This window comes from Ptychodera flava (assembly GCF_041260155.1).
Source record: "Ptychodera flava strain L36383 chromosome 3 unlocalized genomic scaffold, AS_Pfla_20210202 Scaffold_25__1_contigs__length_14229661_pilon, whole genome shotgun sequence".
NCBI classification, from domain to species: domain Eukaryota; kingdom Metazoa; phylum Hemichordata; class Enteropneusta; family Ptychoderidae; genus Ptychodera; species Ptychodera flava.
Genome location: NW_027248279.1, coordinates 8,207,354 through 8,219,513, shown reverse-complemented (window position 1 = coordinate 8,219,513; position 12,160 = coordinate 8,207,354). Strand labels below are relative to the sequence as shown.

The 12,160-nt window shown below is 37.6% G+C and overlaps 2 long non-coding RNA genes across 2 annotated transcripts; both read right to left on the bottom strand.

Moving 5' to 3' along the window:
- Positions 1-1,141: 1,141 nt before the first annotated feature.
- On the bottom strand, positions 1,142-4,411 carry LOC139125569 (uncharacterized). The gene is made up of 3 exons (XR_011550281.1): positions 4,273-4,411; positions 2,862-2,935; positions 1,142-1,356 (listed from the first exon to the last, which is right to left on the bottom strand). It is a non-coding gene; the product is annotated as an uncharacterized lncRNA (long non-coding RNA).
- Positions 4,412-6,819: 2,408 nt separating this feature from the next.
- LOC139125568 (uncharacterized) lies at positions 6,820-10,268 on the bottom strand. The gene is made up of 3 exons (XR_011550280.1): positions 9,942-10,268; positions 8,530-8,603; positions 6,820-7,022 (listed from the first exon to the last, which is right to left on the bottom strand). It is a non-coding gene; the product is annotated as an uncharacterized lncRNA (long non-coding RNA).
- Positions 10,269-12,160: the final 1,892 nt, after the last annotated feature.

Genomic DNA, 12,160 nt, shown 5'->3' with positions numbered 1-12,160 from the left:
TTTGCCTTTGTGCCAAGTTTGAACAAAATTGGTTCAAGGATGTTTAAGTTACGGTTCAAAGACATGAAAAAATCGCAAACAAAATGGCCACCTGTCAGCCATATTGGATCATTTCACAAAATAAATTGGTGTTCATATGAAGGGCATCCTATTTGCTTTGTGCCAAATTTGAACAGAATTGGTTCAAGAATGTCTGAGTTATGGTCCATAGACATGAAAAATTGCAACAAAATGGCCGCCTCACGCCCATATTGGATCGTATCGCAATATAATTTGACATGCATGTGTAGGCCATAGTGTTATGCCTTTGTGCCAAGTTTGAACAGAATCACTTTGAGGATGTTTGAGTTATGGTTCAAAGACACGAAAAATCGCAAACAAAATGGCCGCCTCGTGGCCATATTGGATCGTATCGCAAACTTATTTGACATGCACATGTAGGCCATAGTGTTATGCCTTTGTGCCAAGTTTGAACAGAATCTGTTCAAGGATGTCTGAGTTATGGTCCAAAGACACGAAAAATCGCAACAAAATGGCCGCCTTGTGCCCAATTGGATTATCCCTTACCGAAATGACACCATTTACATTGTGTTTCTTACTTGTAAGAAACATGTGTCATATACATGCTACCTACAGGTTTCAAAACATGTGTCTGACCATATTGATTTAAACTTTCCGTTATGTATTGAAAACATGAACAATACATGTTAGAAGCATGTATGGCATGCAATCCAGGCAGCTACACCCAAAATCTGTGCTGTTCAATGCAACATGTTTGTCACATGAACGCAACACATCTCTGACATGTTGGCAATCAAGAATCTCTCCTCTTCCATGAAGGTCCCTCAAGGGCACAAGAGCTCCTGGAAAATCTTTCCCGGAGAGCCCAGGATTAGATTTTCTGGATCTCTTCTGGAAAGATTAACGGGTAAGCTGCCACTCGGCCTGGCAATTAGCTGCCTCTCTGCTGGGTAGATTTCCTAATGCTGTGCTATATGAAATCAACCTACCTTCTGCACTCTGAATTATAGTCACCCCAACAACTTGAAACTTTTTTATCACTGCTGCTGAGAAACTGCCATCACCTTACCACTTCAGAACACTCTTCTGCACAAACAAAAATAATGCGAGAGCTAAAAAATTTGGTATTAATTAAATTTAATCCACCAGACTTTAAAAGCTGATCAACATAATCAACATCAAACTGTTAAGTTGAAAAAATGTTCAAGTGTCCATAAAGTCAAGAACTTCATATTGCCATGACCATGAGCTCTGTTTAAAAGTGTACGCTGTGATTGTCTGTTATGGTTTCAGTTATTGCTTGACCTGTCATCTTGAGGTTGTCCTATGCATAAGCTGGAAAAAATAAAAAACATCAAGTAAGATATAAAGCTTATTAAGTTTATAACAAAAATATGTAAAATGTTAGAATTGCTAAAAGCTGACAATTTTGACTCTTTCAACAGCTATTAAACATTGAAGAATGAAATTTGCATGTAGTCAGAAAATAAAGAAACTATTATATACCCTCAATTTGCGAATGATCCAATGTGATTTGTTGTACAAGTATAAATCTGTTCATATTGCAAATACCTTCAAACTAGTATATCCATAGACAGTAGAATCAATGACATAAAACAAAATTTATTTTTTCATATGATTTATCCCGCGGGAAAAAATGTTGATTTCCCTCTTTATTAAGTCAATGAATCTTTAAAGTTATTCATGTACGGAATAAGACAGAAACGTTGCCATAAAAATTGATCTGTACTTGATCTTAATGTATATATGCCAGAACATTTTATCCAAGTATGTTATTACCTCATTTAAACTTCATGAGTCAATATTGTATGATTTGCAAAGGTTCAAGCGAAGTAAATGTTTATTGGTATAATTCAATTAAAATTATACACAGTCTACTATGTAACGTCCACTCATTTGGTTTGAGTACACTTCATTGCATATGTACATGAACGTTCTCAAGTCAAATTGGAATGCAGCATAGGAAAAAGGTAGGTTTTGTATTAAAGGCGAGTTAACCAAAGAAGATTTTTAATATTTGTTTTTGGTCACTTATTCAAGAATTGCCATTTTTGCCATTTATAACTTGATAATTTTTACAAAAATGGATAAAAATAGTGGCAGAAGTTGCATTTTGGGCTTCATCAACTAAATTTATTTTGAATGATGAGAAAAATAGACCAAGCTTGGCGCTTTCATCAAATGATATGGCAGGGTGCATCTTCTGATTGGTATGGCATTGTCCACTCTCTCACATTCATGCAAGGCTGTGAGTATTTGCATAGTAAATGTGGTAAATGAAATGAAAAGTGACCCAGCAGGGACTTGCACAGAAGCCGCCAACTTAGGAATTGACTTTTTGGTAATGAGGATCAGTCATACAAATGATGCAGCCAGAGAAATGCAATTTTGGGGGTTAAAAGTTGTGACTCACCCCAATATACAAATAATAAACAAAATAATTAAAAATAATCGTATAGTGGGGTGAGTCACAATTTCAAATAAAAAAAATACACAATAGTTATGTAAATACACAAAGCCTGGTGTAAACGTTACTGACAATGCCATACCCATTGGAAGATGGTCCCTGCCATATGACCTGATTGAAGCACCAATCTTGGCAGCTTTTCCCATGATGAAGCCCTATAATGCAACTTCTGCCTCAGAGTTTATCTTATTTGTAAAAATCTGCGCAAGTTATAAATGGAATAATTGACCTTCAAGCGAGAACATATGTAAATATCACCCTTGGAAAACTCCCTCTTTAAGCCAAGCTCGAGTTGCACAGACTCACTGAGAGTACTATTCATTTAGGAATCCTAAGGTTGAACTTTACTTACCATTTAATGCTTCAAGGTTATGGGTCAGTCTTTGATACCCAGCTCGTAGTTGTTTACTTTTGTGAAACAAAGCTCTGTTTAAGAAAAAAGGTGAAGTACATTATTATAAACACATGATTAGTAATAGTTCCATTTGATGTTTATATTCTGCTCCCCACAGAATCCTTAAAAAGTACTGTGCATTGTTTGAAAACATGTCCTTCACACGTGTAATCACTATTGTTACTGTTGATAAATGAAATCTGTCCAGTTATACATTAGTATACTGAAATAATCTGCTTGATCTAATGAAATATTTCGTCTACAAAAAAAACCCCTATCAACTGTGCTCTCGCTGTCGCTCATAATGTTCATAAATTGAGAACAAATATAAAAATTTACGGGAAAAAGTAAATGTATGATTGGCCATTTACAATTTTGTTATTTTGTAGCCTGATTTATTGTTAAGTTTATGAATTCTCAGGAAATATTCTGTCATATCTTGTCTTTCAAAAACTACTCTGCCCCTATCATCAGCCTTTGATCGACACACATGGTGATAGCACAGCCCCTCTACTGTGGTGATAGCCAGCTTTGGAATTTGACTTTGCCTGCATGAGCAGTGAAGTCATGCCAAGTGAATAATTATCAAATTTCTAAGCAATCGGATTTACGGTTTCAGAGGAGAAGGCAATTGTTGACGGACGACAGATGGACAGATGACAACTGAGAAAGTAGCCTGTTTGATAAGCATTGAATTCAGGCAGCAGAGGAAAAAATTAAGAGAAATTGCTAAAAACACAGATAAATAAATATCACCACAATTTTAATAAATCTGACAGAGGTCAACCCAAGGATCGTGAATATAAATTTTCAAAACAAAATGATTTTTTTGACCAAAAACGCTAAAAATTGCCCCCAAGTTACAACCATAGAAAAATTAACCACAATTCTTGGCTTGGCTGTCTGACTGAATTCAATTTTGCCAATGCATTTTATAACAACACAGAAATACAAATGATTTAGCAACAGTAGCCCTGCGTACAGGTCTGTGTGTTCTCGGCGTTATACGGCTTCCACCACAGCCTTGCAATGGTCTATGGAGATAACTGGGGCTGATCCGGACCGCAACAAAAACACGGTCTTTTTTGCCGAAATTCTGCTCTATCGGGGCAAAATCCTTTCCCTGCCTACCTTTACCTCCTAACCGACCCAAGAAAAGATGCGATGAACTTCTTCTAACGTCCAAAGCCGTTCATTTTCTGAAACATAACGTACTCGACAGGTTGTTTACCACTTGCCCATGGAGGTCGCCATTTTGAATCTCGCTGCAAGAACATAGTTATCTCCATAGACCGTTGCAGGGCTGTGGCTGTGGCCGTATAACGCCAGGAACACACAAACCTGTCCGCAGGGCTAAAACTACACTTACCCTGAGTAATGTAGATGGCATCAAGGGTGGTTTTGTCATCATTCTGCTGCCATTACATGGCAACATTTGAATTCGTGTCAACCACTGGTGGTACAAACTCATGCAGTGACGCCGTCTCGAGAGTCAAATCGCCATTCAGTCGCCATGCAGAGGAATCCGCTACAATGGTATTTTACAGACTCAACTCATTTTCTGACGTCTGAATCGTTCTCACAACACACCAAAGTCATGATTTCTTGTGTAAAAATGACAGCGATTTCACAGCAACGGAGCTGACACCCGCAGCTGCGAGCTGTCAGCGTGGCAGCCTTGAACAGTTCAAATTGACGTTCAAACTGATCAAGCCTCGTTCTGGTTCATAACGGAAGTCAAGCGTCGACCCCGTTTTACTTGCGATCAGAAGATTCGATTCGCTGGGATTTTTTGGCAACTAATTGAAATGTCTGTGCACACAATTTATACGACAATTACGGTTACGATTCTTTGTTTAGAACAAAAACAAGCGTTTTTAAGGTGTTCATTTAATGACCTCTGACATCACATGACTTACCTTTGACACGGAGTCAGCTGCGTACCCTTGATACTATTGATAGACTCATTCAATCGCGCAGCTCAGAGCTGTACTATGAGCATATAGTAAGTACAAATCTAATGTATTTCGTGCGTCCATCCTTGAAATATTTCGTGAAAGTTACTCAAGATGCTTTTAAAGACTACTAGAAACTAATTCTTCGTTAAGGGAATATAATTTAAGCAAACTTTAGTTTTACAGCGAGGCATTCTTGTAAACCGGAAGTAAGCCCCCTCTTTCTACCTCCATGCTATAACGTAGAGTGACCGTGGCTCTATCGACGACTGAATATCCCTACTGAAACTCAATTTGTTTGTGTCGTAGGGCTGACAATTAACCACATGGTATTTTCGACTCTGACAGTAACTGCTTTCAAGTCACTCGATGTTGAAAACAAAAACCAAATCTACATGAAGATCTTATTGGTCCAGTGCTCGTAAATATGTGTCGTAAATTTAAACAATGAATGTTTACAAACAAAGATGACATTTTTGTTACCACTCAAAATTATCAATGTTATATGCGATTTAATTTTGGTCAAACTTTGGTCAAACTATTGTTTTCGCCAAAACTACTTGCCTTATAGCTTTGATATTTGGTATGCGGGTTAATGGGGATAATAAAAATGTGATGAGTCTTTCAAACGATGACGAAATCTACAATTTTGTAATTTGGGGAATTTTTTACAATTTTTTCGTCGAAAAAGGGTTTCTCAAAAATTACAAGTCTGATAGCTATGATATTTGGTATGCAGGTTTCTACAGATAAGATGTGCTTTATTTTATAAAACTGCACTTCAGAAAAAAAAAACCAAGTCAGCAATATGCATATACCGGTATTAAACATATTTATCTCATGTAAACAGTGCATGGCCTGAAATCCGCTCTCAGACTTACCCGTTTCAAACATGAATGCAAAAAAAATAACATGTATGGTATATGTATACACAGCACGAACAGAAGTGTCCCTGGGCTTAAACACTTCAGTAGCTATTTGTAAATATCTTTTAGGCATATTGATTTCCAACTATCATGAACTGTTTATCAATCTGGCATGCTAGAAGCTAGTTTTCACTTTGTCATTTCGGTAAGGGTTATCGCAAAATTATTTGACATCCATAGTGTTATGCCTTTGTGCCAAGTTGAACATAATCTGCTCAAGGATGTCTGAGTTGTGGTCCAAAGACATGAAAAATCGCAACAAAATGGCCGCCTCGCGGCCATATTGGATCGTATCGCAAACTTATTTGACATGCACATGTAGGCCATAGTGTTATGCCTTTGTGCCAAGTTTGAACAGAATCTGTTCAAGGATGTCTGAGTTATGGTCCAAAGACACGAAAAATCGCAACAAAATGGCCGCCTTGTGCCCATATTGGATTATCCCTTACCGAAATGACACCCATTTACATTGTGTTTCTTACTTGTAAGAAACATGTGTCATATACATGCTACCTACAGGTTTCAAAACATGTGTCTGACCATATTGATTTTAACTTTCCGTTATGTATTGAAAACATGAACAATACATGTTAGAAGCATGTATGGCTTGCAATCCAGGCAGCTACACCCAAAATCTGTGCTGTTCAATGCAACATGTTTGTCACATGAACGCAACACATCTCTGACATGTTGGCAATCAAGAATCTCTCCTCTTCCATGAAGGTCCCTCAAGGGCACAAGAGCTCCTGGAAAATCTTTCCCGGAGAGCCCAGGATTAGATTTTCTGGATCTCTTCTGGAAAGATTAACGGGTAAGCTGCCACTCGGCCTGGCAATTAGCTGCCTCTCTGCTGGGTAGATTTCCTAATGCTGTGCTATATGAAATCAACCTACCTTCTGCACTCTGAATTATAGTCACCCCAACAACTTGAAACTTTTTTATCACTGCTGCTGAGAAACTGCCATCACCTTACCACTTCAGAACACTCTTCTGCACAAACAAAAATAATGCGAGAGCTAAAAAATTTGGTATTAGTTAAATTTAATCCACCAGACTTTAAAAGCTGATCAACATAATCAACATCAAACTGTTAAGTTGAAAAAATGTTCAAGTGTCCATAAGTCAAGAACTTCATATTGCCATGACCATGAGCTCTGTTTAAAAGTGTACGCTGTGATTGTCTGTTATGGTTTCAGTTATTGCTTGACCTGTCATCTTGAGGTTGTCCTATGCATAAGCTGGAAAAAATAAAAAACATCAAGTAAGATATAAAGCTTATTAAGTTTATAACAAAAATATGTAAAATGTTAGAATTGCTAAAAGCTGACAATTTTGACTCTTTCAACAGCTATTAAACATTGAAGAATGAAATTTGCATGTAGTCAGAAAATAAAGAAACTATTATATACCCTCAATTTGCGAATGATCCAATGTGATTTGTTGTACAAGTATAAATCTGTTCATATTGCAAATACCTTCAAACTAGTATATCCATAGGCAGTAGAATCAATGACATAAAACAAAATTTATTTTTTCATATGATTTATCCCGCGGGAAAAAATGTTGATTTCCCTCTTTATTAAGTCAATGAATCTTTAAAGTTATTCATGTACGGAATAAGACAGAAACGTTGCCATAAAAATTGATCTGTACTTGATCTTAATGTATATATGCCAGAACATTTTATCCAAGTATGTTATTACCTCATTTAAACTTCATGAGTCAATATTGTATGATTTGCAAAGGTTCAAGCGAAGTAAATGTTTATTGGTATAATTCAATTAAAATTATACACAGTCTACTATGTAACGTCCACTCATTTGGTTTGAGTACACTTCATTGCATATGTACATGAACGTTCTCAAGTCAAATTGGAATGCAGCATAGGAAAAAGGTAGGTTTTGTATTAAAGGCGAGTTAACCAAAGAAGATTTTTAATATTTGTTTTTGGTCACTTATTCAAGAATTGCCATTTTTGCCATTTATAACTTGATAATTTTTACAAAAATGGATAAAAATAGTGGCAGAAGTTGCATTTTTGGGCTTCATCAACTAAATTTATTTTGAATGATGAGAAAAATAGACCAAGCTTGGCGCTTTCATCAAATGATATGGCAGGGTGCATCTTCTGATTGGTATGGCATTGTCCACTCTCTCACATTCATGCAAGGCTGTGAGTATTTGCATAGTAAATGTGGTAAATGAAATGAAAAGTGACCCAGCAGGGACTTGCACAGAAGCCGCCAACTTAGGAATTGACTTTTTGGTAATGAGGATCAGTCATACAAATGATGCAGCCAGAGAAATGCAATTTTGGGGGTTAAAAGTTGTGACTCACCCCAATATACAAATAATAAACAAAATAATTAAAAATAATCGTATAGTGGGGTGAGTCACAATTTCAAATAAAAAAAAATACACAATAGTTATGTAAATACACAAAGCCTGGTGTAAACGTTACTGACAATGCCATACCCATTGGAAGATGGTCCCTGCCATATGACCTGATTGAAGCACCAATCTTGGCAGCTTTTCCCATGATGAAGCCCTATAATGCAACTTCTGCCACAGAGTTTATCTTATTTGTAAAAATCTGCGCAAGTTATAAATGGAATAATTGACCTTCAAGCGAGAACATATGTAAATATCACCCTTGGAAAACTCCCTCTTTAAGCCAAGCTCGAGTTGCACAGACTCACTGAGAGTACTATTCATTTAGGAATCCTAAGGTTGAACTTTACTTACCATTTAATGCTTCAAGGTTATGGGTCAGTCTTTGATACCCAGCTCGTAGTTGTTTACTTTTGTGAAACAAAGCTCTGTTTAAGAAAAAAGGTGAAGTACATTATTATAAACACATGATTAGTAATAGTTCCATTTGATGTTTATATTCTGCTCCCCACAGAATCCTTAAAAAGTACTTTGCATTGTTTGAAAACATGTCCTTCACACGTGTAATCACTATTGTTACTGTTGATAAATGAAATCTGTCCAGTTATACATTAGTATACTGAAATAATCTGCTTGATCTAATGAAATATTTCGTCTACAAAAAAAACCCCTATCAACTGTGCTCTCGCTGTCGCTCATAATGTTCATAAATTGAGAACAAATATAAAAATTTACGGGAAAAAGTAAATGTATGATTGGCCATTTACAATTTTGTTATTTTTGTAGCCTGATTTATTGTTAAGTTTATGAATTCTCAGGAAATATTCTGTCATATCTTGTCTTTCAAAAACTACTCTGCCCCTATCATCAGCCTTTGATCGACACACATGGTGATAGCACAGCCCCTCTACTGTGGTGATAGCCAGCTTTGGAATTTGACTTTGCCTGCATGAGCAGTGAAGTCATGCCAAGTGAATAATTATCAAATTTCTAAGCAATCGGATTTACGGTTTCAGAGGAGAAGGCAATTGTTGACGGACGACAGATGGACAGATGACAACTGAGAAAGTAGCCTGTTTGATAAGCATTGAATTCAGGCAGCAGAGGAAAAAATTAAGAGAAATTGCTAAAAACACAGATAAATAAATATCACCACAATTTTAATAAATCTGACAGAGGTCAACCCAAGGATCGTGAATATAAATTTTCAAAACAAAATGATTTTTTTGACCAAAAACGCTAAAATTGCCCCCAAGTTACAACCATAGAAAAATTAACCACAATTCTTGGCTTGGCTGTCTGACTGAATTCAATTTTGCCAATGCATTTTATAACAACACAGAAATACAAATGATTTAGCAACAGTAGCCCTGCGTACAGGTCTGTGTGTTCTCGGCGTTATACGGCTTCCACCACAGCCTTGCAATGGTCTATGGAGATAACTGGGGCTGATCCGGACCGCAACAAAAACACGGTCTTTTTTGCCGAAATTCTGCTCTATCGGGGCAAAATCCTTTCCCTGCCTACCTTTACCTCCTAACCGACCCAAGAAAAGATGCGATGAACTTCTTCTAACGTCCAAAGCCGTTCGTTTTCTGAAACATAACGTACTCGACAGGTTGTTTACCACTTTGCCCATGGAGGTCGCCATTTTGAATCTCGCTGCAAGAACATAGTTATCTCCATAGACCGTTGCAGGGCTGTGGCTGTGGCCGTATAACGCCAGGAACACACAAACCTGTCCGCAGGGCTAAAACTACACTTACCCTGAGTAATGTAGATGGCATCAAGGGTGGTTTTGTCATCATTCTGCTGCCATTACATGGCAACATTTGAATTCGTGTCAACCACTGGTGGTACAAACTCATGCAGTGACGCCGTCTCGAGAGTCAAATCGCCATTGAATCGCCAGTCTTCCAGGACATGCAGAGGAATCCGCTACAATGGTATTTTACAGACTCAACTCATTTTCTGACGTCTGAATCGTTCTCACAACACACCAAAGTCATGATTTCTTGTGTAAAAATGACAGCGATTACACAGCAACGGAGCTGACACCGGCAGCTGCAAGCTGTCCACGTGGCAGCCTTGAACAGTTCAAATTGACTGTTGATGTCAAATTGACGTTCAAACTGATCAAGCCTCGTTCTGGTTCATAACGGAAGTCAAGCGTCGACCCCGTTTTACTTGCGATCAGAAGATTCGATTCGCTGGGATTTTCGGCAACTAATTGAAATGTCTGTGCACACAATTTATACGACAATTACGGTTACGATTCTTTGTTTAGAACAAAAACAAGCGTTTTTAAGGTGTTCATTTAATGACCTCTGACATCACATGACTTACCTTTGACACGGAGTCAGCTGCGTACCCTTGATACTATTGATAGACTCATTCAATCGCGCAGCTCAGAGCTGTACTATGAGCATATAGTAAGTACAAATCTAATGTATTTCGTGCGTCCATCCTTGAAATATTCGTGAAAGTTACTCAAGATGCTTTTAAAGACTACTAGAAACTAATCTCTTCGTTAAGGGAATATAATTTAAGCAAACTTTAGTTTTACAGCGAGGCATTCTTGTAAACCCGGAAGTAAGCCCCCTCTTTCTACCTCCATGCTATAACGTAGAGTGACCGTGGCTCTATCGACGACTGAATATCCCTACTGAAACTCAATTTGTTTGTGTCGTAGGGCTGACAATTAACCACATGGTATTTTCGACTCTGACAGTAACTGCTTTCAAGTCACTCGATGTTGAAAACAAAAACCAAATCTACATGAAGATCTTATTGGTCCAGTGCTCGTAAATATGTGTCGTAAATTTAAACAATGAATGTTTACAAACAAAGATGACATTTTTGTTACCACTCAAAATTATCAATGTTATATGCGATTTAATTTGGTCAAACTTTGGTCAAACTATTGTTTTCGCCAAAACTACTTGCCTTATAGCTTTGATATTTGGTATGCGGGTTAATGGGGATAATAAAAATGTGATGAGTCTTTCAAACGATGACGAAATCTACAATTTTGTAATTTGGGGAATTTTTTACAATTTTTTCGTCGAAAAAGGGTTTCTCAAAAATTACAAGTCCGATAGCTATGATATTTGGTATGCAGGTTTCTACAGATAAGATGTGCTTTATTTATAAAACTGCACTTCAGAAAAAAAAACCAAGTCAGCAATATGCATATACCGGTATTAAACATATTTATCTCATGTAACAGTGCATGGCCTGAAATCCGCTCTCAGACTTACCCGTTTCAAACATGAATGCAAAAAAATAACATGTTTGGTATATGTATACACAGCACGAACAGAAGTGTCCCTGGGCTTAAACACTTCAGTAGCTATTTGTAAATATCTTTTAGGCATATTGATTTCCAACTATCATGAACTGTTTATCAATCTGGCATGCTAGAAGCTAGTTTTCACTTTGTCATTTCGGTAAGGGTTATCGCAAAATTATTTGACATCCATAGTGTTATGCCTTTGTGCCAAGTTGAACATAATCTGCTCAAGGATGTCTGAGTTGTGGTCCAAAGACATGAAAAATCGCAACAAAATGGCCGCCTCGCGGCCAAATTCGATCGTATCACAAAATAAATCGACGTGCATCTGTAGGTCATAGTGCTATGCCTTTGTGCCAAGTTTGAACGAAATTGGTTCAGCAGTGTCTGAGAAACTGTTGATGACGGACGGACGGACGGACGGACGGACGGATGGACGGACGGACGGACGGACGGACGGACGGACGCACAGACGGGACCCAATCTATAAGTCCCCGCCGGACTTCGTCCGCAGGGACTAAAAATTGGAGAGGGAAACATCAACCCAATACCGAAATGTCATTCTGTTGATAATCAAAGTAAGACTTGAGTGGACACCGTGGGTCATCAGTGTATTAGGGAGATGTGTAGATATTTCATGGATAGTGTTTGACCATTGCACATTAAATAAGGAATTGTGTGTTAACACAAATC